Source organism: Artemia franciscana, chromosome 17 (genome assembly GCF_032884065.1).
Source record: "Artemia franciscana chromosome 17, ASM3288406v1, whole genome shotgun sequence".
In the NCBI taxonomy this organism is placed as follows: Eukaryota; Metazoa; Arthropoda; class Branchiopoda; order Anostraca; family Artemiidae; genus Artemia; species Artemia franciscana.
The window spans coordinates 3,083,528-3,104,705 of record NC_088879.1 but is presented as its reverse complement, the minus strand read 5'-3'; the positions used below and the strand labels follow the sequence as shown (position 1 = coordinate 3,104,705).

The 21,178-nt window shown below is 32.8% G+C and overlaps 1 protein-coding gene and 1 long non-coding RNA gene across 2 annotated transcripts in view; one reads left to right on the top strand and one right to left on the bottom strand.

The window, feature by feature from the left end:
• LOC136037602 (uncharacterized) overlaps nucleotides 1-18,174 on the bottom strand; it is a 112,619-nt gene extending 94,445 nt beyond the window's left edge. Inside the window, exon 1 of the long non-coding RNA XR_010619975.1 lies at nucleotides 18,038-18,174. This is a non-coding gene — a long non-coding RNA (uncharacterized LOC136037602). The remainder of the gene's footprint in view (nucleotides 1-18,037) is intronic.
• The window catches only part of LOC136037695 (uncharacterized), a gene marked incomplete in the record, with an annotated part of 547,833 nt that overhangs the window by 239,127 nt on the left and 287,528 nt on the right, over nucleotides 1-21,178 (top strand).

The window sequence follows — 21,178 nt, the reverse complement described above, 5'->3', positions numbered from 1 at the left end:
TATAGTGTTAAGAGTGTCATTCTATTATAATTAAATGATTTAGCACTGGCTTAATTTCCTCCGGATTTGACATATTTCACATTAGTTTGAGGTCAGAGAGAATTGAAAAATGATCTAGCATACTCTCTGGTATATTTGGAGAGAAAGGAAGGGTCTGAATTAGTGGAATCTTGGGTTAAATTGTTCAGGTGATATATTGGAAAATGTTGTATTCATACTGTAAAAGCAAAATTATCTATTCAAAAGTCCTAAATGATAAGACTTTAGCTTTGTTGAGCTACCCTAAACAGATGATAAAATTCTAGTTTGACTTCTTTTTGTTTTGATTTGGAATTCTACTAGCCTACCAGGCTATAGATTAAATTTCCAGTCAAATTCCAGTTTAGCTACTTTTTGCTATCTTTGATTGGGGTTATGTTAGGTGAATGAAACTTTCAGTGATTAATCCATAGCTAAAAACATACTCTGAGAAGCTATTGCTAAGCTTATGTGATTACCCTCTTCTGTTTTTAAATCTTGGAATTTTGCATACTGGACTGGTCTGTAACTATTAAAATTTTGGTAAAACAACATCTTACCTTAATTTTCAGCTAGCAGTTTCTGTTTCTGTGGTTTTAGCTCTGAAAATGCAATTCTTGTTATTTGAGTAGAATTTTAAGCCATATCAGTGTTTCGTATTTAAATATAGGGAAATGTATATCCTGAAAGTTTCCAAATCTTGGAAACTTCATAAATTGAAATTGAGCAAAGTTAGGACACTAAAAACGCTTTTTTCTTATGTTTAACGCAAAAACGGAAAAAATTACATATGGCTGAGCTCAAACAAAACTGGTTCGCGAAAACACTTTTTACTTGTCGGTTTGGGCAAAAAATTTCAAACATAAAACATCCGTATAGTGTTAAGAGTGTCATTCTATTATAATTAAATGATTTAGCACTGGCTTAATTTCCTCCGGATTTGACATATTTCACATTAGTTTGAGGTCAGAGAGAATTGAAAAATGATCTAGCATACTCTCTGGTATATTTGGAGAGAAAGGAAGGGTCTGAATTAGTGGAATCTTGGGTTAAATTGTTCAGGTGATATATTGGAAAATGTTGTATTCATACTGTAAAAGCAAAATTATCTATTCAAAAGTCCTAAATGATAAGACTTTAGCTTTGTTGAGCTACCCTAAACAGATGATAAAATTCTAGTTTGACTTCTTTTTGTTTTGATTTGGAATTCTACTAGCCTACCAGGCTATAGATTAAATTTCCAGTCAAATTCCAGTTTAGCTACTTTTTGCTATCTTTGATTGGGGTTATGTTAGGTGAATGAAACTTTCAGTGATTAATCCATAGCTAAAAACATACTCTGAGAAGCTATTGCTAAGCTTATGTGATTACCCTCTTCTGTTTTTAAATCTTGGAATTTTGCATACTGGACTGGTCTGTAACTATTAAAATTTTGGTAAAACAACATCTTACCTTAATTTTCAGCTAGCAGTTTCTGTTTCTGTGGTTTTAGCTCTGAAAATGCAATTCTTGTTATTTGAGTAGAATTTTAAGCCATATCAGTGTTTCGTATTTAAATATAGGGAAATGTATATCCTGAAAGTTTCCAAATCTTGGAAACTTCATAAATTGAAATTGAGCAAAGTTAGGACACTAAAAACGCTTTTTTCTTGTCATTTAAGTAGAAGATTTATTTTGCAAGGGTTTCACTTTTATAACACAAGCATTTCTAAGGGTGTGGACCAAATATTGAGATTTCCAACTGTCATCATCACTAACCAGCAATTCTATGGGATTTAATCCTTATTTCATTAGACAATGTGATTTAAGGTAATTTAAGGCAAACGTTTTTAAGAGAGAGAAAGAGTAGAGTTAGATGCTCCAAAATACTTTCCCATGATATAGTTTAGTCTCTAGACCCATCCCTAAAAGTTTCATTTTCCTAACCTAAACCTTTTTCAAGATAATACAAATTTATCTAAAATAGAATTTTACCAAACAGAAGTTTAACCTAATAATTTGTAATAACATATTGTTCAGGCTAGCCTTTGCAATCCCTACAAATTTTGGCTCTTCACAATAAAGCACTATTACAGGCTTAGCCTAACAAAAGAAAGTAGCAAACTGCTTAATCTTAATAAAAAATAATCCAAAGGACTTTATATTTCTTCAATACAAAATATATATTAATTTTTGTTTTCAGTAGAATACTAGTTAAGTATAAACCAGCAAATGTTTAAGGATTTTTTGAGGGGGACAGCTGCCTAAAATTAATAAAATATTTCTGATAAGCACAAAAATATAACAAATTAAGCTAAACTAGGAAATAGTTTTTTTCTCACTGAACAGTTACCATAAAACATAATGTGTTGTAAGATTTTTGCAGTACTTGTGCATTATAGCCACCACATTCAAGTTCTATTGAGAAGTTTAGTTTGGCTAATGTTAATGACATAAAATAAAATATGATGAATATATAAAACTTTATCAACAAAATTATGAAAACTACAACAAAGAATCCTGGAATTTGTAAATCAGCATCATATCTAAATATATTGTATCTTACATTGTGATAGATTGTTTTAATGCCCTACTGTACAGGGGTAAATATTTAAATTATGTATCATAGGCAATTATCTGAAGAGTAATCTATTAAAAGTCTCCTGAGCTAACTAGGGAAGTTTTTTCTTTCTTTTTTACTTGCTTTCGCCTGTATCCAGTTCCTGATTGCCATATAAATTCCATATTCATAGTTAAATAACATAAGCCTTTGTATATAGACTATACCTTGTTGCTAATTTTTCTGGGCATAGAATGTTTGATTTGGTAAAGCCCTAGAGAAGGACCTGAAGAGAAAGAAACATAATAAAAAAAAAAATCATGCTTCATAATTTTTAGAATAATAGCTGGTAACACATTTTATATTCAACTTTGCTCTACTTTACCCCTCAATCCTCCCAATATAAAAATGTATTGCTGAAATTTCCTATTTTCCATTTGTTTTGTCAATCTGTCTCTCTAACTTCATCCCATGTAGCTGTAAATTAAACAAATGTGACAAACAATAACTAGAAAAACAGGTGACAGGAGGTTAAATGCATTGAAAATATGAAATTTGAGCCATATTTCTGCACATTGGGAGGGGGATTGAGATAAAGCATAGCCTAACTTAATGATTTTCTCTTGCTATGTAGGGTAATTGGGAAGTCACTTGTATATCATGCTGTCCTTTTCAGTTTTAGTTGGATAGAAAAAATCCAAAGAAAGTCCCCTTTGAAAAGATAGGAGCCACAAAGTGAGATTGTATTTGTCAAAGCTTGGAGGTTTGTCCCTTCTTTCTGTTTAAACAAAACAGAATCTTAATTGAAGCTTTGTTCATTTCTATCTTAAGGGTGCACAACAATTATGATATAAGGTACTTTTCTTTAAAGATTCATAAGGTTGTTTACAAAGGTGTATGAAATATTTAAGTACTGACTTAGCTACAGAAAACCTCTAGATATAATAAAATGTAAGCAAGATGGCTCTTACTTTGACCATATCTATGGAAGCACTAATGAGAGAGTGGGTTATTTGATGCATTTGTAGGATTGAGTGAGATGAGAAATGAAGTGTAGGCTTGATGAGAGATGGCTGGTGAATGTGATGAGGGATGAATGTTTTGCAAGATTTTAAAATTTTGGACAATGTCTCATGTTGACAGTAGAGTGCAGAAGTAAAATTTGGTAATTTTTTTTCTTTGTTTCTGTTATGTTAGACAATATTGAATATTCTAAAGTGAAGTTTCTTTTTTGTTTGGAATTGTGATGGCCCTAGGGCTTTAGTGCAATACAAATTACTAATGTTTATTCACTTTCTTTAAACAAACACAAGGTCTATGTCTCCTAGCTTTAACAAAGTCAAATGTAATTTTAAGACCAGGGATTTCAAAGTAGGTCAAATGAACTTCTGGTAAAAATGAGCAATTTATGAAACATCTAGATTAAAAAAAAGTCTTTTAGACAACAAAGAAGACAATTGAATAAAGAAAAGTACCTTATATCATAATTGTTGTGCACCCTTAAGATAGAAATGAACAAAGCTTCAATTAAGATTCTGTTTTGTTTAAACAGAAAGAAGGGACAAACCTCCAAGCTTTGACAAATACAATCTCACTTTGTGGCTCCTATCTTTTCAAAGGGGACTTTCTTTGGATTTTTTCTATCCAACTAAAACTGAAAAGGACAGCATGATATACAAGTGACTTCCCAATTACCCTACATAGCAAGAGAAAATCATTAAGTTAGGCTATGCTTTATCTCAATCCCCCTCCCAATGTGCAGAAATATGGCTCAAATTTCATATTTTCAATGCATTTAACCTCCTGTCACCTGTTTTTCTAGTTATTGTTTGTCACATTTGTTTAATTTACAGCTACATGGGATGAAGTTAGAGAGACAGATTGACAAAACAAATGGAAAATAGGAAATTTCAGCAATACATTTTTATATTGGGAGGATTGAGGGGTAAAGTAGAGCAAAGTTGAATATAAAATGTGTTACCAGCTATTATTCTAAAAATTATGAAGCATGATTTTTTTTTTTATTATGTTTCTTTCTCTTCAGGTCCTTCTCTAGGGCTTTACCAAATCAAACATTCTATGCCCAGAAAAATTAGCAACAAGGTATAGTCTATATACAAAGGCTTATGTTATTTAACTATGAATATGGAATTTATATGGCAATCAGGAACTGGATACAGGCGAAAGCAAGTAAAAAAGAAAGAAAAAACTTCCCTAGTTAGCTCAGGAGACTTTTAATAGATTACTCTTCAGATAATTGCCTATGATACATAATTTAAATATTTACCCCTGTACAGTAGGGCATTAAAACAATCTATCACAATGTAAGATACAATATATTTAGATATGATGCTGATTTACAAATTCCAGGATTCTTTGTTGTAGTTTTCATAATTTTGTTGATAAAGTTTTATATATTCATCATATTTTATTTTATGTCATTAACATTAGCCAAACTAAACTTCTCAATAGAACTTGAATGTGGTGGCTATAATGCACAAGTACTGCAAAAATCTTACAACACATTATGTTTTATGGTAACTGTTCAGTGAGAAAAAAACTATTTCCTAGTTTAGCTTAATTTGTTATATTTTTGTGCTTATCAGAAATATTTTATTAATTTTAGGCAGCTGTCCCCCTCAAAAAATTCTTAAACATTTGCTGGTTTATACTTAACTAGTATTCTACTGAAAACAAAAATTAATATATATTTTGTATTGAAGAAATATAAAGTCCTTTGGATTATTTTTTATTAAGATTAAGCAGTTTGCTACTTTCTTTTGTTAGGCTAAGCCTGTAATAGTGCTTTATTGTGAAGAGCCAAAATTTGTAGGGATTGCAAAGGCTAGCCTGAACAATATGTTATTACAAATTATTAGGTTAAACTTCTGTTTGGTAAAATTCTATTTTAGATAAATTTGTATTATCTTGAAAAAGGTTTAGGTTAGGAAAATGAAACTTTTAGGGATGGGTCTAGAGACTAAACTATATCATGGGAAAGTATTTTGGAGCATCTAACTCTACTCTTTCTCTCTCTTAAAAACGTTTGCCTTAAATTACCTTAAATCACATTGTCTAATGAAATAAGGATTAAATCCCATAGAATTGCTGGTTAGTGATGATGACAGTTGGAAATCTCAATATTTGGTCCACACCCTTAGAAATGCTTGTGTTATAAAAGTGAAACCCTTGCAAAATAAATCTTCTACTTAAATGACAAGAAAAAAGCGTTTTTAGTGTCCTAACTTTGCTCAATTTCAATTTATGAAGTTTCCAAGATTTGGAAACTTTCAGGATATACATTTCCCTATATTTAAATACGAAACACTGATATGGCTTAAAATTCTACTCAAATAACAAGAATTGCATTTTCAGAGCTAAAACCACAGAAACAGAAACTGCTAGCTGAAAATTAAGGTAAGATGTTGTTTTACCAAAATTTTAATAGTTACAGACCAGTCCAGTATGCAAAATTCCAAGATTTAAAAACAGAAGAGGGTAATCACATAAGCTTAGCAATAGCTTCTCAGAGTATGTTTTTAGCTATGGATTAATCACTGAAAGTTTCATTCACCTAACATAACCCCAATCAAAGATAGCAAAAAGTAGCTAAACTGGAATTTGACTGGAAATTTAATCTATAGCCTGGTAGGCTAGTAGAATTCCAAATCAAAACAAAAAGAAGTCAAACTAGAATTTTATCATCTGTTTAGGGTAGCTCAACAAAGCTAAAGTCTTATCATTTAGGACTTTTGAATAGATAATTTTGCTTTTACAGTATGAATACAACATTTTCCAATATATCACCTGAACAATTTAACCCAAGATTCCACTAATTCAGACCCTTCCTTTCTCTCCAAATATACCAGAGAGTATGCTAGATCATTTTTCAATTCTCTCTGACCTCAAACTAATGTGAAATATGTCAAATCCGGAGGAAATTAAGCCAGTGCTAAATCATTTAATTATAATAGAATGACACTCTTAACACTATACGGATGTTTTATGTTTGAAATTTTTTGCCCAAACCGACAAGTAAAAAGTGTTTTCGCGAACCAGTTTTGTTTGAGCTCAGCCATATGTAATTTTTTCCGTTTTTGCGTTAAACATAAGAAAAAAGCGTTTTTAGTGTCCTAACTTTGCTCAATTTCAATTTATGAAGTTTCCAAGATTTGGAAACTTTCAGGATATACATTTCCCTATATTTAAATACGAAACACTGATATGGCTTAAAATTCTACTCAAATAACAAGAATTGCATTTTCAGAGCTAAAACCACAGAAACAGAAACTGCTAGCTGAAAATTAAGGTAAGATGTTGTTTTACCAAAATTTTAATAGTTACAGACCAGTCCAGTATGCAAAATTCCAAGATTTAAAAACAGAAGAGGGTAATCACATAAGCTTAGCAATAGCTTCTCAGAGTATGTTTTTAGCTATGGATTAATCACTGAAAGTTTCATTCACCTAACATAACCCCAATCAAAGATAGCAAAAAGTAGCTAAACTGGAATTTGACTGGAAATTTAATCTATAGCCTGGTAGGCTAGTAGAATTCCAAATCAAAACAAAAAGAAGTCAAACTAGAATTTTATCATCTGTTTAGGGTAGCTCAACAAAGCTAAAGTCTTATCATTTAGGACTTTTGAATAGATAATTTTGCTTTTACAGTATGAATACAACATTTTCCAATATATCACCTGAACAATTTAACCCAAGATTCCACTAATTCAGACCCTTCCTTTCTCTCCAAATATACCAGAGAGTATGCTAGATCATTTTTCAATTCTCTCTGACCTCAAACTAATGTGAAATATGTCAAATCCGGAGGAAATTAAGCCAGTGCTAAATCATTTAATTATAATAGAATGACACTCTTAACACTATACGGATGTTTTATGTTTGAAATTTTTTGCCCAAACCGACAAGTAAAAAGTGTTTTCGCGAACCAGTTTTGTTTGAGCTCAACCATATGTAATTTTTTCCGTTTTTGCGTTAAACATACAAGCTGGTTAAACCAAAGCTGTCATTGGTTAAACCAGCTGGTTGACGCGAAAAAAGGCCTTTTTTCGCGTCAACCAAAGAGACTGTTTGAGCTCAACCACTCGGTGTGGTTGAGCTCAACCGCTGTTTTTGCGTGAAACAGTGACAAACCAGGTTGTCATGAAAAGTGATTTTGCGTGAAACAATTGACTGGTTGAACTCTAATTTAACCAGAACTGTCATTGTTTTTAACCGTAGGGTTCTACCATTCATAATTGTTGGTTGACCTTTTCAGGCGTAGATTTCGAAAAGAAGAATTCGTAGGCTATAAATAAGTCTATATAAAATAAGAATTATAAGCTGACAAATAGAATTCTAGCCACGCAAAAGTAAGGTTTAATTTTGTTTTTTTCGTATTAGGGCTATTTGGATAAATGTTGGGTTATATCCTGCAATTTGATTCACATAGGCCTTAAGACAGGAAGTCAAGAGTTTGAATATGCTTTTGAAAACTTATGTAGATACTTGGAAATCTTTGTTTCATCCTTTTGATGCCCTAGGCTTGACCTTAGCTTGGTTATTTGGCTTCAGAGATAAAACCTTGATGAAGCAAGACCCTAGTGGTTATAAAGCATTGTTAATCCAATTACTATTCTTACTAGATGCTTCAAGATGTGTTGCATCTTTGTCAGAACTCTTTACATTTCAGCCTTACCCTATAGGGCCATGGATAAATTTTCAGGTCAAACTCTAGTTTGGCTACTGTTTGCTATCTTAGAAATGGGTTAAGTCAGGAAAATAGAACTTCCAGTATTGAATCCAAAGCAAAAAATACGTAAAATTCTAGTTTAGCTAATTTTCATTATCTTGGAAAGGGAATAGGTTACAAGAATGAAACTCAGTAATTAATCCAGGGTCAAAAACACTCTGGGAAGGTACTGCCAGGCTTCTATGTCAACCCTTTTCTGATTTCTAAGTCTTAGATAATTGCTTACTCAAAAGGTCTATACCTATACTATTGAAATTTTGACAAAACAAGATTTACCTTATTTTTTTATTATCAGTTTCTTTTACTCTGGCTTTAGCTCTTAAAATGCAATTCCTTTTATTTGAGTAGCATTTTAAGCCATATCAATATTTTTTTTTCAAAATTTAGGAAATGTCTTTGCATATCTTTAAAACCTTATAAAGTGGATTGAGGAAAGCTGTGAAACAGTTTCTTTGTACTCCATGTAAGCAGACCTTCCCAGAACATACTTTAGCCTTTAGACCCATCCCTGAAAGTTTTTTTTTTTCAATCTCACCCCCTGGTGCTCTTTTACACATTGTATAAATTGTGAAGAAATGCCTGCCCCCTTGCTAAAAGTCTTAGAAGTATCTTATATCAAAATACACCTGATACAGTTTAATTTTTTAGAAATGACACAGAGAAGCATTAAAGCTGAGTATTTGCTTTGCAAGAAATGTGTCCCTTCTGTTGTAAAGCATTTTGGATAGACACTAATCTAACCATGGACATATTGCTGTTGCAAATGGTTTTGCTTAAAATGGTTTGGAAAACAAATAGCAAATGTAAATTTGCTTTTTTATCATTATTTAAGACTAGAATATCACAAAGCTATGCAATCACATTGCTTGTTGTATCTTAAGTAAATACAATCCCTGATGGAGTTTTGTTGATACCTGTCTTAAAATTAATTTGTCTAAATAAAATATATTGTTTATGGGACAGTAGAGAAAAGCAACAACCATGAATTGAGTTTTTTTCAATATTTCTTTTTTCAAATAATAGTTCTCTGGTCACATTTGTGTTCCTTGCTAAGTTGTTGGCACTCTGGTTTGGGAATCCTTTGTCCAAGGGGTACAGGTTTAATTCCTGGCATTGCTAGTGTATTGGGTTTTTACCAGCTAAGTATTCACCATGCTAGTTTGCATCTTAAGTAAAGCAATCCCTGCTGGAGCTTTGTTGACACCTGCCTTACAATAACTTGTCTAAGTAAAATACAATATGTATTGAAGATTAGTGAAAATGGCTGTAAATCCATCTTGTTTTTTTTTTCAATATTTTTTTTTTTAATAGTTGTTCTACTCTGGTTGTAATAATGTTCTTGGCTAAGTGGAAAGCACTCTTAGTAAGAAATCCTTTGTCCATGGGGTACAGGTTTGATTCCTAGTATTGCCTGTTTATTTGTTTTAAATGGGGGTCAGTGATGTTAGACAGATCTAAACCAGCTCTAAATAGGCAAATGGAGAAATATGCAAAAGGTAAGCAGGGAGGGTGTACAAAAGCACAAGATTTCTGGCCCCCAGCCCTTAATTGCAATTCTTGGCCAAAGGGTCACAAAGTGGAAATTAGCACTGCCAGTTTAGACCTTGACATGTCAGTGCTGCTCAACTGTATCATGTCAACTGTATCAGGTGTATTTTGATATAAGATACTTCTAAGACTTTTAGCAAGGGGGCAGGCATTTCTTCACAATTTATACAATGTGTAAAAGAGCACCAGGGGGTGAGATTGAAAAAAAAAAACTTTCAGGGATGGGTCTAAAGGCTAAAGTATGTTCTGGGAAGGTCTGCTTACATGGAGTACAAAGAAACTGTTTCACAGCTTTCCTCAATCCACTTTATAAGGTTTTAAAGATATGCAAAGACATTTCCTAAATTTTGAAAAAAAAATATTGATATGGCTTAAAATGCTACTCAAATAAAAGGAATTGCATTTTAAGAGCTAAAGCCAGAGAAAAAGAAACTGATAATTAAAAATTAAGGTAAATCTTGTTTTGTCAAAATTTCAATAGTATAGGTATAGACCTTTTGAGTAAGCAATTATCTAAGACTTAGAAATCAGAAAAGGGTTGACATAGAAGCCTGGCAGTACCTTCCCAGAGTGTTTTTGACCCTGGATTAATTACTGAGTTTCATTCTTGTAACCTATTCCCTTTCGAAGATAATGAAAATTAGCTAAACTAGAATTTTACATATTTTTTGCTTTGGATTCATTACTGGAAGTTCTATTTTCCTGACTTAACCCATTTCTAAGATAGCAAACAGTAGCCAAACTAGAGTTTGACCTGAAAATTTATCCATGGCCCTATAGGGTAAGGCTGAAATGTAAAGAGTTCTGACAAAGATGCAACACATCTTGAAGCATCTAGTAAGAATAGTAATTGGATTAACAATGCTTTATAACCACTAGGGTCTTGCTTCATCAAGGTTTTATCTGAAGCCAAATTAACAAGCTAAGGTCAAGTCTAGGGCATCAAAAGGATGAAACAAAGATTTCCAAGTATCTACATAAGTTTTCAAAAGCATATTCAAACTCTTGACTTCCTGTATTAAGGCCTATGTGAATCAAATTGCAGGATATAACCCAACATTTATCCAAATAGCCCTAATACGAAAAAAAAAACAAAATTAAACCTTACTTTTGCGTGGCTAGAATTCTATTTGTCAGCTTATAATTCTTATTTTATATAGACTTATTTATAGCCTACGAATTCTTCTTTTCGAAATCTACGCCTGAAAAGGTCAACCAACAATTATGAATGGTAGAACCCTACGGTTAAAAACAATGACAGTTCTGGTTAAATTAGAGTTCAACCAGTCAATTGTTTCACGCAAAATCACTTTTCATGACAACCTGGTTTGTCACTGTTTCACGCAAAAACAGCGGTTGAGCTCAACCACACCGAGTGGTTGAGCTCAAACAGTCTCTTTGGTTGACGCGAAAAAAGGCCTAAAAGGCCTTATTTGAGGATTGTGACGTCAATGCTATATCTTTTTTCAAATGGATAAACATGTGAAATCGTTAAGTCTTGAGAAAAGACAAGGAAACTGTAAATAATAGAAATAATCTTAGCTTTTCAGTGACCTGTAAGTAATATTATGCATATTCCTTAGTATCTAAAGGGTTTTTGGTGTTCTAGGCCTGTCTTGCATAGGCTAAGCTTCATAAGGAGTCAGAAGAAAAGTTTTTTTGTTATTAAAAAGGTTGATTCTTAGGGAGGCAGCTATCACATTGGTGAGTTAGTCAAATGTTATTATATCAAACAGGCATAGTTTCTAAACCATCCTATAATTATTAGTTGGAAAAAATTTAGAATGATTAGGCCAATACCTATAGCCTTTTATATAGTCTATATTTGTTGAGATTGCTATTTAAACTGGATTTTTAAGATACAGTAGGGGTAAAATTTTACTTTAGCTACTTTTGGCTAGCTTTGAAAGAGGTTAGGCTAGGAAAATTAAACTTTCAGGGATGTGTCTACAGGCTAAAGTATGTCCCAGGAAGGTATTTTGAAGTACCTACTTCTACTTCTTTTCCCTCTAAAGGGTCCTGAAATTTTTGGGTGCCTTATTTTTTGGTTATCAGTTTCTTTTTCTCTGGCCTTAGACAACTGTTGTTGATTGAGCAGAACTTTAAGCCATAACACTGTTTTTTTCTAATTCTAGAAATAATCTTTTATGCCACCTCATTATAGGTTAAATATATGGCTTATATTATTTATTCTCCATGAATTTTTGTTTTATTTGATTTCATTGATGTCAGTTGCTTTCTGTTAAAAATACATTTATTTTTTTTACATCAAGTTTCTTCTTTTGTGAAAAAATTTGAACTGTTTTTCTTTTTATATATTGTATAAAATGTAAAGGAATACCTGGCCCTTCATTTCACAGATTCAACTGAAAGTATTTGAGGCATCTTACATCAAAATTCATTTGACACATTTTAATGTTTTTTTTTTTTAGATGACATAGGACACCATTAAAGTTTTGCATTTGCTTTGCTAAAAATTGTCTTAAAAAGTGCCAAGTTTAGAGAGTTATGTTAATATTTTTCTGGCTGATGAGTCTAATTTTTTTTTAATTCCTTCTGTTTAAAGAATTTTAGAGAGATTCTGAGCCAACCGTGGGTATATTGTTGTTACAAATAATTTTTCTCAAATGGGCTTGTGGAAAACAAGTGGAACATATAATTTCTCTTTTTTTATTATTTCAAAACCAGAATATCACAAAACTAAGCATTAATATTGCTGATTGTACTTTAAGTAAATACAATCCCTGATGGAGTTTTGTTGATACCTGTTTAAAAATTTATTTGTCTTAATGAAATACATATTATTTGTGGGACAGCAATGAGCAACTGTGACTTGAGTTATTATTTTTTTTTTTTTCAATATTTTCTTTTTTCCAAATAATTTTTGTTCTCTGGTGACATTTGTGTTCCTTCCTAAGTGGCTGGCACTCTAGGTTGAGAATCCTTTATCCAAAGGGCACAGGTTTAATTTCTGGCATTAGCAGTTTATTTGGTTTGGGACGAAGGTCAGTGATGTAACTCTGTAAGTTCAGCCAGAATTGGCCCAAACTTAACAGGTTACCTAGAGAAATCTGGGGTCAGTAAGCAGGAAGGACATACAAAAGCATAGGATGACTGGCCCCTAGCTTCCTATTGCACTTCCTGTCTAAAGGATTACCTGGTCCTTTACTAGGCTTCTGACTTAGCCATAGGAGCTTTCTTTTAAACCCATTAAATATAAGTACAAAGGAAGAAATGTCAGTAAGGTGGTCCTTCCTTTTCAATGAATTTTTGATGTACAGACAACAGTGTAGGTCATAAGAATTGGCTGGTGAATGTTTTGCAAGGTTTAAAAATTTAGGGCAATTGCTCAGGTTGGCAACTGAGCACAAAAGTAAAATTTTGTGAATGGTTTTTCTTTGTGAATGTTATATTTATGTCATGTCCAGAATTTTAAAGTTAATCTTCATTGTTTTTTTTTATTTCCATGGCCCTAGGACTTTAGTGTATTAAAACCTACCTACGCCCATCCATTTTCTTTTAAACAAAGAGGAGTTCTATGTTTCCTAGCTTCAATAAATTTATATGCAATTTTGAGACCAGGGTTACAAAGCAGGTCAAAACTTGCAAGTGGAACTATGATATGACTAATTAATTTGTAAGAAATGTATATCAATTTAAAGATTAAAAAATTATGTAGAAAACAAACAAGGCAAATAAATAAAAGTATCCCTTTACAACCATTTAATTAAGCATAACAAATGTAGATTATCCCTAAGATTGAAATGAACAAAGCTTCAATTATGAATCTGTTTTCTTTAAACAGACTGAAGGGACAAACCTCTAAGCTATGACAAATTCAATCTCACTTTTGATCTCTTTCCTTTTCAATAGGAACTTTCTTTGGATTTTTTTTTCAACCAAGTAAAAACAGTAGGGACATTATCAGGTATAAGTGACCTTCCACTAAGCCTACATACCCAGGGGAAAATTGTGCAGCTATACTAATAATTGGTAAATTTTTTGTTGTTCATATGTTTGATTTACAAATAAAGTGAACATACTCCTTGATGCCCTTTTTTATTTTTTACAAACATAATAAGTGCTTCAAGTACAAGTTTTTGAGCTCTTGAAAATGACCAAAGTATACTCAAATAGTTTTTGGGTATAAGAAAGCTTAAAACATTGGTCTCAAACTTACTGTTTCATTATTAATCCATTTTTTACATGTTGTATAATCTATGAGCACTGATTTTCCACAATTAAGTTGGATTAATAAATTTTACAATATTATGCTGTATTTCTTCTTCTTTGATGCCAAATTTTCAATTAAGGTACGTGTTTTTGGTCATTTTTGACAAAATAATGTATGTTTTTCACTGCCAAAATTTGTTAGGTTAAGTAAGGTCAAAAAGTGCTTAAACTTGAACTAGCAAAATAAGCAATTATTATATTTGTAAAGAACATACAAAAAGGCATCAAGTGGTATATTCACTTTATTTGTAAATCAAAATATGAACAACAAGAAATTCACCTCTAACATGCCTAATTTGCAAACATATAGCCCAAATTATATATTTCCAATGTTTTCTGCCACCTGTTACTTGTTTTTCCAGTTCTTGTTTTGCCACAGTTGCCTCAATTAACAGGTACAAGGGTTGAGGGATAGATTGGCAGAATCAATAGAAAATATGTAATTTCAGCTATAGATTTCCATATTAGGAGGGTTGGGGCTAAAATAGAGCAGGGATGCATGTAGAAAGCTATAATTATTATGTAAATTACAAAGAATAATCTTTTTTTGACAGGTTTTCTTCTATAGGTCTACAGGTCCTTCTCTTGGCTTATACCACATCAAGCATTATATAACCAAAGAAGAATAAGTAGCAAAAAGCTATATATACATAAGCACATGTTATTTAACAATGACTTCTCTAGTGCTTAACTATGACCCCTTAGTAATATTAACAAGAAACAAGGGTAAAACTGGTGCACAGTATTACTGGCTTTCATATAAAGTGAATATACCACTTGATGCCTTCTTATATGCTCTTTACAAATATAATAATTTCTTCCACTGCAAATTCAGATTTAAGCACTTTTTCATCTCTTGACCTCTTAAAAATGACCTATAAATGGAGTCATTACAAATCTGTAATAGTTTAGAAACAAATTTGGGCTATATATTTGCACATCAGGGGGGTGGGGGTAAAGCATAGCATATATTATATATGTAAACTAACCATTGCTGTTTTTTTTTTTTTTAATGTGTTTGTGCACATCAAATTTTAATGAAAAGAGAAATCACCAGTGCAACAGCACACACATAAAAAAATTCAAGCAATGGTTAGTTTACATATTTAATATATGCTACACTTTACCCCCACCCCCTGATGTGCAAATATATAGCCCAAATTTGTTTCTAAACTATTACAGATTTGTAATGACCCCATATATAGGTCATTTTTAAGAGGTCAAAAAGTGCTTTAATCTGAACTTGCGGTAGAAGCGATTATTATATTTGTAAACAGCATTACAAAAGGCATCAAGTGGTATATTCACTTTATATGAAAGCCAGTAATACTGTTTGTACCAGTTTTACCCAGCGGTAAAACTGGTGCAAACATAAATAGGTAACAGAAAAAGTGAAATTTAGTGTAAATGACAATCAGTAACTGGATCAAGGGGGTCAAGAAAAGGGCTATATAATTGGAGTTCAAAGAACGTGGTGATTTTTTAGTGAAAAAAAAAAAAAGACTTCCCTGGCTAATTTAGGACTTTGAATTAATTAGCCTACCAAAATTTTCCTATCCTATGCAATTGAAATATTTTTCCCTTTTCAGAGCATTAAGACAATTTATCACAATAAAAAATATCCAAAGCATCTTGAATGGAATGACTTAAAAAGGCAAATGACAACCACAATTTGAAATCTTACAATTAAACTTCTGGCCACACAAATTGTATTAGGCTACCCAGCTCTGAAATAATTGCTGAAGGTGTATTTGCCTGTAAAATTAGAAACAGGCCCAAAGTCCCAGCCTCTTCCTTGTCAGAACTTCACATAGCATTAAAACAATAATTATAATACACGTGAATAATAATAATAATAATACACGTGACCAATGTTGTTATTATACGCAATTAATCTTGCCGTTTTAAGTGACACGTGGCCAGACAAGTATTTGTTGCTATCTTTTAGGGGTTAAACCTCGATTAGTAAAAATCCCATTGGACAAGTAAACAAACGCACCAACAGTTGCTGTCAGATAACGTATCAATGATAGGAACTGAAGCTACAAAAAGGAAAAAAAATAGAATAAAAAGATTATTTTTAGCTGAATTTGTTTTATTTTTAGTTGGATTTTTTTTTTTATTATTATATTTTAATTGACTTAGCCATTTCATTGTAAAGAAAATTTTCCTGTACCTTCGCCAAAACAATTTTTTCTTCATAAAAAATAATCAAAGGATCAATATCTTAATGAAGGTTTTTGAATAATAAGATAATTGCTTATAGTTTTTTTTTTTGTAAAGTTTTAAAATTGTTTATTCTTCCGTTTCTGTACAAAGTAAATTACTTGGCGTAATGGCACTTATTAGACTAAGAAATATTGTGAATTAAGTTCTTTTGAGAGAGACAGTGTCGTTTTTGGAGGATATCTCAACAATATTTTATCTCTTAGGTTAATAATTCAGAAAATTCTCATTAATCAGGTGAGTGTAGTCTTCAACTTTATATATTATTTGATTCAACTGATAGAGAGGCTTTAGCGAATGCCCTATCTTTTTAAACGTTATCGATTATTAAATTTAAATGATCAGAGTTATGTACAAAAATTATTTTGCTGCTTTTAAGGTTGGAGGTTAGGTTGGTAGTCTATTTGGCAAGGAATACCTAACATTAAGCTGCATGAAAAACGAGGTATAACTCCACTAGCTGGGACAATAATGGAAGAAACACTAACATGGGCAGTAAAACATAACATAACTAAAATTGGCCATTCTTTGGGGCCAAAAAATAAGACCTATTAAATAGAATCCTTTATTATATTTTATTTTTAGTAATAAATGGAAAGACGTGGGGACGTTTTTCGACGTTAAAAAAGTATAGAAGAATTGAAAGAAAAGTCGTATTACGATGGTTATGATGTTAATTGATTCTGACAAAAGTAGGAGTCAATCGTCTTATAACCAGGGTTATAATGTTATATGATTATGACAAAAGCGGGAATTAATAGTCTTATGATCACAGTTATGTTGTCATTCGATTGTGACAATAACGGGAGTCAATAGTCTTATAACCAAGGTTATGATTTTATTTTATTATGACAATAGTGGGAGTCAATGGTCTTATAACCATGGTTATGATGTATTTGATTATGACAATAGTGGGAGCTGTTAAATATGGCCATGGAAGATGATCCTTTGAACGACAGTATATCAAAGATTAAACTTTATGAAACGTGAGGATTAATTCCTCTTTTATGGATGTCATCTTTATAAAGGCTAGGTCCTTCTCAAATAGAGTGGGAAGAAATTCTGAAGACAAACTTAAAGAAAGTAGGATATTCTTGGATGGGAGAAAACATTGAAGCTCTAATTGGAACTGGGTGGAGGAAGAGCGTTAGCAGCTATATTTATCCCGGCCCGGACGAACTACTTTTTGACCAATGTATTTTTATAAGGCTTTATGGAGTATGACTGAATTCTTCCACCGTGTAAGATAAGCGGTATACTGTGCATAATAAATAATAATATAAATATAATTAAAAATATAACTATAAATAGAAATATTGTCATCTATGAAATTATTTTCAAATAGGGCTACACTACGTCAAATGGATAAAACTTTTAAGACATGCAATAAAAAAAGAATAAATTCTTGTTTGGAGGATGAATATTACACTGGATCCCAATTTAACTTGGTCCATAGCTTATATAAAGTGCTTCTACACCGTGGTCTGAAAGCTAAATTGTGAGATTTAGTGTTCTTAGATGTATACTTAGCGCCATACCCAATATAGCAGCACTGACATAGTGGAGAGCAAAAGGTCTCTAATTTATTATTTGCATAGTACTAAGGTCTAAGTTGTCATATCTGTGGAACCAACAATTTATGTCGAGAAAAAGAGAATAGATTTACTAATATTAATACTCTTTATCAATGCCCTTCTTTTTTTGGGATTATTGAAAACTTACCATTTTCATTTTCCACTTCAGGATCGGTATCTTTGAGGTTGCCATGCCAAGACCTGGATTTCTTAGCAGTTCCCATTTCTGAGAAGATTTCTCCTTGTTGAGAAATTGTTCTTTCGACTGGAGCTTGGTAACCGGAGAAATTTAGAAAAAAACGATTTTTTTCACCTTCATTCACCCCCCCCCCTCCCAACGAAAATATCTGCTAGAAAATTGAATATCGGTGAGAATTTACCCCGGACAATTACGTTTAACAACCCCACGCGTAACATTGAGACGGAAATGAGAATGCAAGATATATAAAAAGCGTTTTGTATTGGATTTCTACCAAATTCCCCTAACAGATTCACTCCCCTTGAAACTTCCCTTCCAATAAAAAAATCCCCTGTGGAAAAAAACAGCAAAAATGTGATCCCCCCATCCGGAAATACATACACACTTCACAATAACAAATACTATTTGTAAACAATGGGCACATTTTATGACTTAAAAGCCTTTCCCCTGGGGCTGTGAGGGGGTCATGTTATATCCAAAGGCATGGTTATTGGCCTTTCAACTATTTTGGGCAAAATGGCTATCTAAAAATTGTGATAAGAGAACTTGAGAAAAAAAGGTGGGGGTGGGGGAAAGGATACCCTCCTATCTTTTTGTAATTTAATTTTGATCAGACAGCTTTAGAAAAAAGTTGGGGGAGGGGAACAGGATATCCTCCAAACTTTGTGGTCGCTAGAACTTTCACTTTCGTTTGAAAGAGCCTTCTCAAAATGTTTGAGGACCATTGGGTCGATACGATCACCGCTGAAAAAAAATGTATCCGTGATCTTTCTTCTGGCAAGAACTACAAATTTCCACATTTTTGCAGACAGGGGCCTGAAACCATCAAAGTAGGGTTTTCTGATAAGCTAAATCTGATGGTGTGAATTTCATTAAGATTCTAATACTTTTAAAGGGTCTTTTCCTCGTTTTTCAAAAATTTGTTAAGACTATTCTTAGTGAAAATTATATATTTAAAATCGCATAATAAGCCGATTCCATTGATATATCTATTGGTATCAAAATTCTGTTTTTTTAGAGTTTCGGTTACTATTGAGCCGGGTCGTTTCTCACTTACAGTTTATTACCACAAACTGTTTGATCAATAGCTATATTTCAGATAGGGGCAATAAGCATGAAAGGTGACATACATGGGTCAATTCTATTTCAAGAACAAATAAAACAGTTTCCATCTAAATCACCCAAGCTTACAGCGAATATGGCGGGAATACCCTCCTCAAAGGGCTCCTCGAGGGGCAAATGGAAGCATTAATTATTATTTGGGTCAGCTTAGTGGTAATGCCGAATCATAAGACTAATGTCAAATAAAATGGTTTTTAAATTTTTATGTACGCTGAATCTACGGATTTTGAAATCTTGAATTTTCATCAAGATTTCTTGAATTTTAGGGGGTGTTCCCCTCTATTTCGAAAATCAAGTAAATTTTCTCAGGCTAGTAACATTTGATGGGTAACACTAAACTTGATGAATCTTGTATATTTGGAATCAGCATAATAATATGGTTCTTTTGACGCATCTACTGATACAAAAGTTCCGCTTCTTAGAGTTTCGGTGACTATTGAGCCTAATCGCTCGTTACAGTTATAATATAAAAAATTCTTTAATGAAGAGATTGCTACTTACTTCTTTTTCTGAATCGCTATCGACATCCCAGAGGTCCGGTTCACAGTCGTACTCACTAAGCGGAGAAGTCACTTGAATTGTCGGCATACTCTGCAGTACAGGTCTATCTTTTACTTTTTCCTTTGATTCCATTGAATTTACCACAGGACACTTGAACCTTTACTGATTTTTCCCATAAATTCAGGTAGCTAATGGAAACGTAATCTGCGCTTTACAGACTCCTCCTGTCTCCTTGATAAATCATTCGTTTCTACTTCACTTATCCAGAAACCAACAGGTGAAGGCCTCATTATACTTTTGGTCCATCGACAGAACTTCATCTGGAATTTATGTCCTGGAAATTACCTGGAAATTCATGAGGGGGTTTGGGGATGGGGACTATGATTTTTGTGCCTGCGCGTTTTGTATAGGAATTCCACCAAATTCCCCCAGTGCATAATGGGAGCGAACCCCTGACAGGTTCACTCCCCTTGAAACTTCCCTTCCCATAAAAAATTCCCCCGTGGAAAATAAACAGCAAAAAATTTGCCCCCCCCCCACCCAGAAATGCATACACACTTCAGAATAACAAATACTATGTGTAAACAATGGGTAAATTTTATTACTTAAAGACCTTTCCCCTGGGGCTGTGAGGGGGTCATGTTATATCCAAAGACATGGTTATTGGGTCTTTCAACTATTTTGGGCAAAATGGCTATCTAAAAATTCTGTTCAGACAACTTTAGAAAAAAAAAGGTGGGGGAAGGAGACAGGATACCCTCCGATCTTTTTGGTCACTTAATTTTGATCAGACAACTTTAGAAAAAAAGGCGGGGGAGGGGGACAGGATACCCTCCATTCTTTGTGGTAGGAAGAACTTTCACTTTCGTTTGAATGAGCCCTCTCAAAATATTTTAGGACCATTGGGTCAATACGATCACCCCTGAAAAAAAAAAAAAAAACGCATCCGTGATATTTCTTCTGGCAAAAAAATACAAAATTCCGCATTTTTGCAGATAGGAGCTTGAAACCCTTAAAGTAGGGTTTTCTGATATGCTAAATCTGATGGTGTGATTTTCATTATGATTCTAGTACTTTTAAAGGGTCTTTTTCTCTTTTTTCGAAAATCAGGCATATTTTCTCATCATCGTAGTCTTTATTTGGTAAGACTAAGCTTAATGAAAGCTTAATTATATATTTAAAATCAGGATAATAAGCCAATTTCATTGATATATCGGTTTGTATCAAAATTCTGTTTTTTAGAGTTTCGGTTACTATTGAGCCGGGTCGTTTCTCACTTACAGTTCATTACCACAAACTGCTTGATCAATAGCTATATTTCAGATAGGGCCAATAAGCATGAAAGGTGACATACATGGGTCAATTCTATTTCAAGAACAGATGAAACAGTTTCTATGTAAATCACCCAAGCTTACAGCGAATATGGTGGGAATACCCTCCTCAAAGGGCTCCTCGAGGGGCAAATGG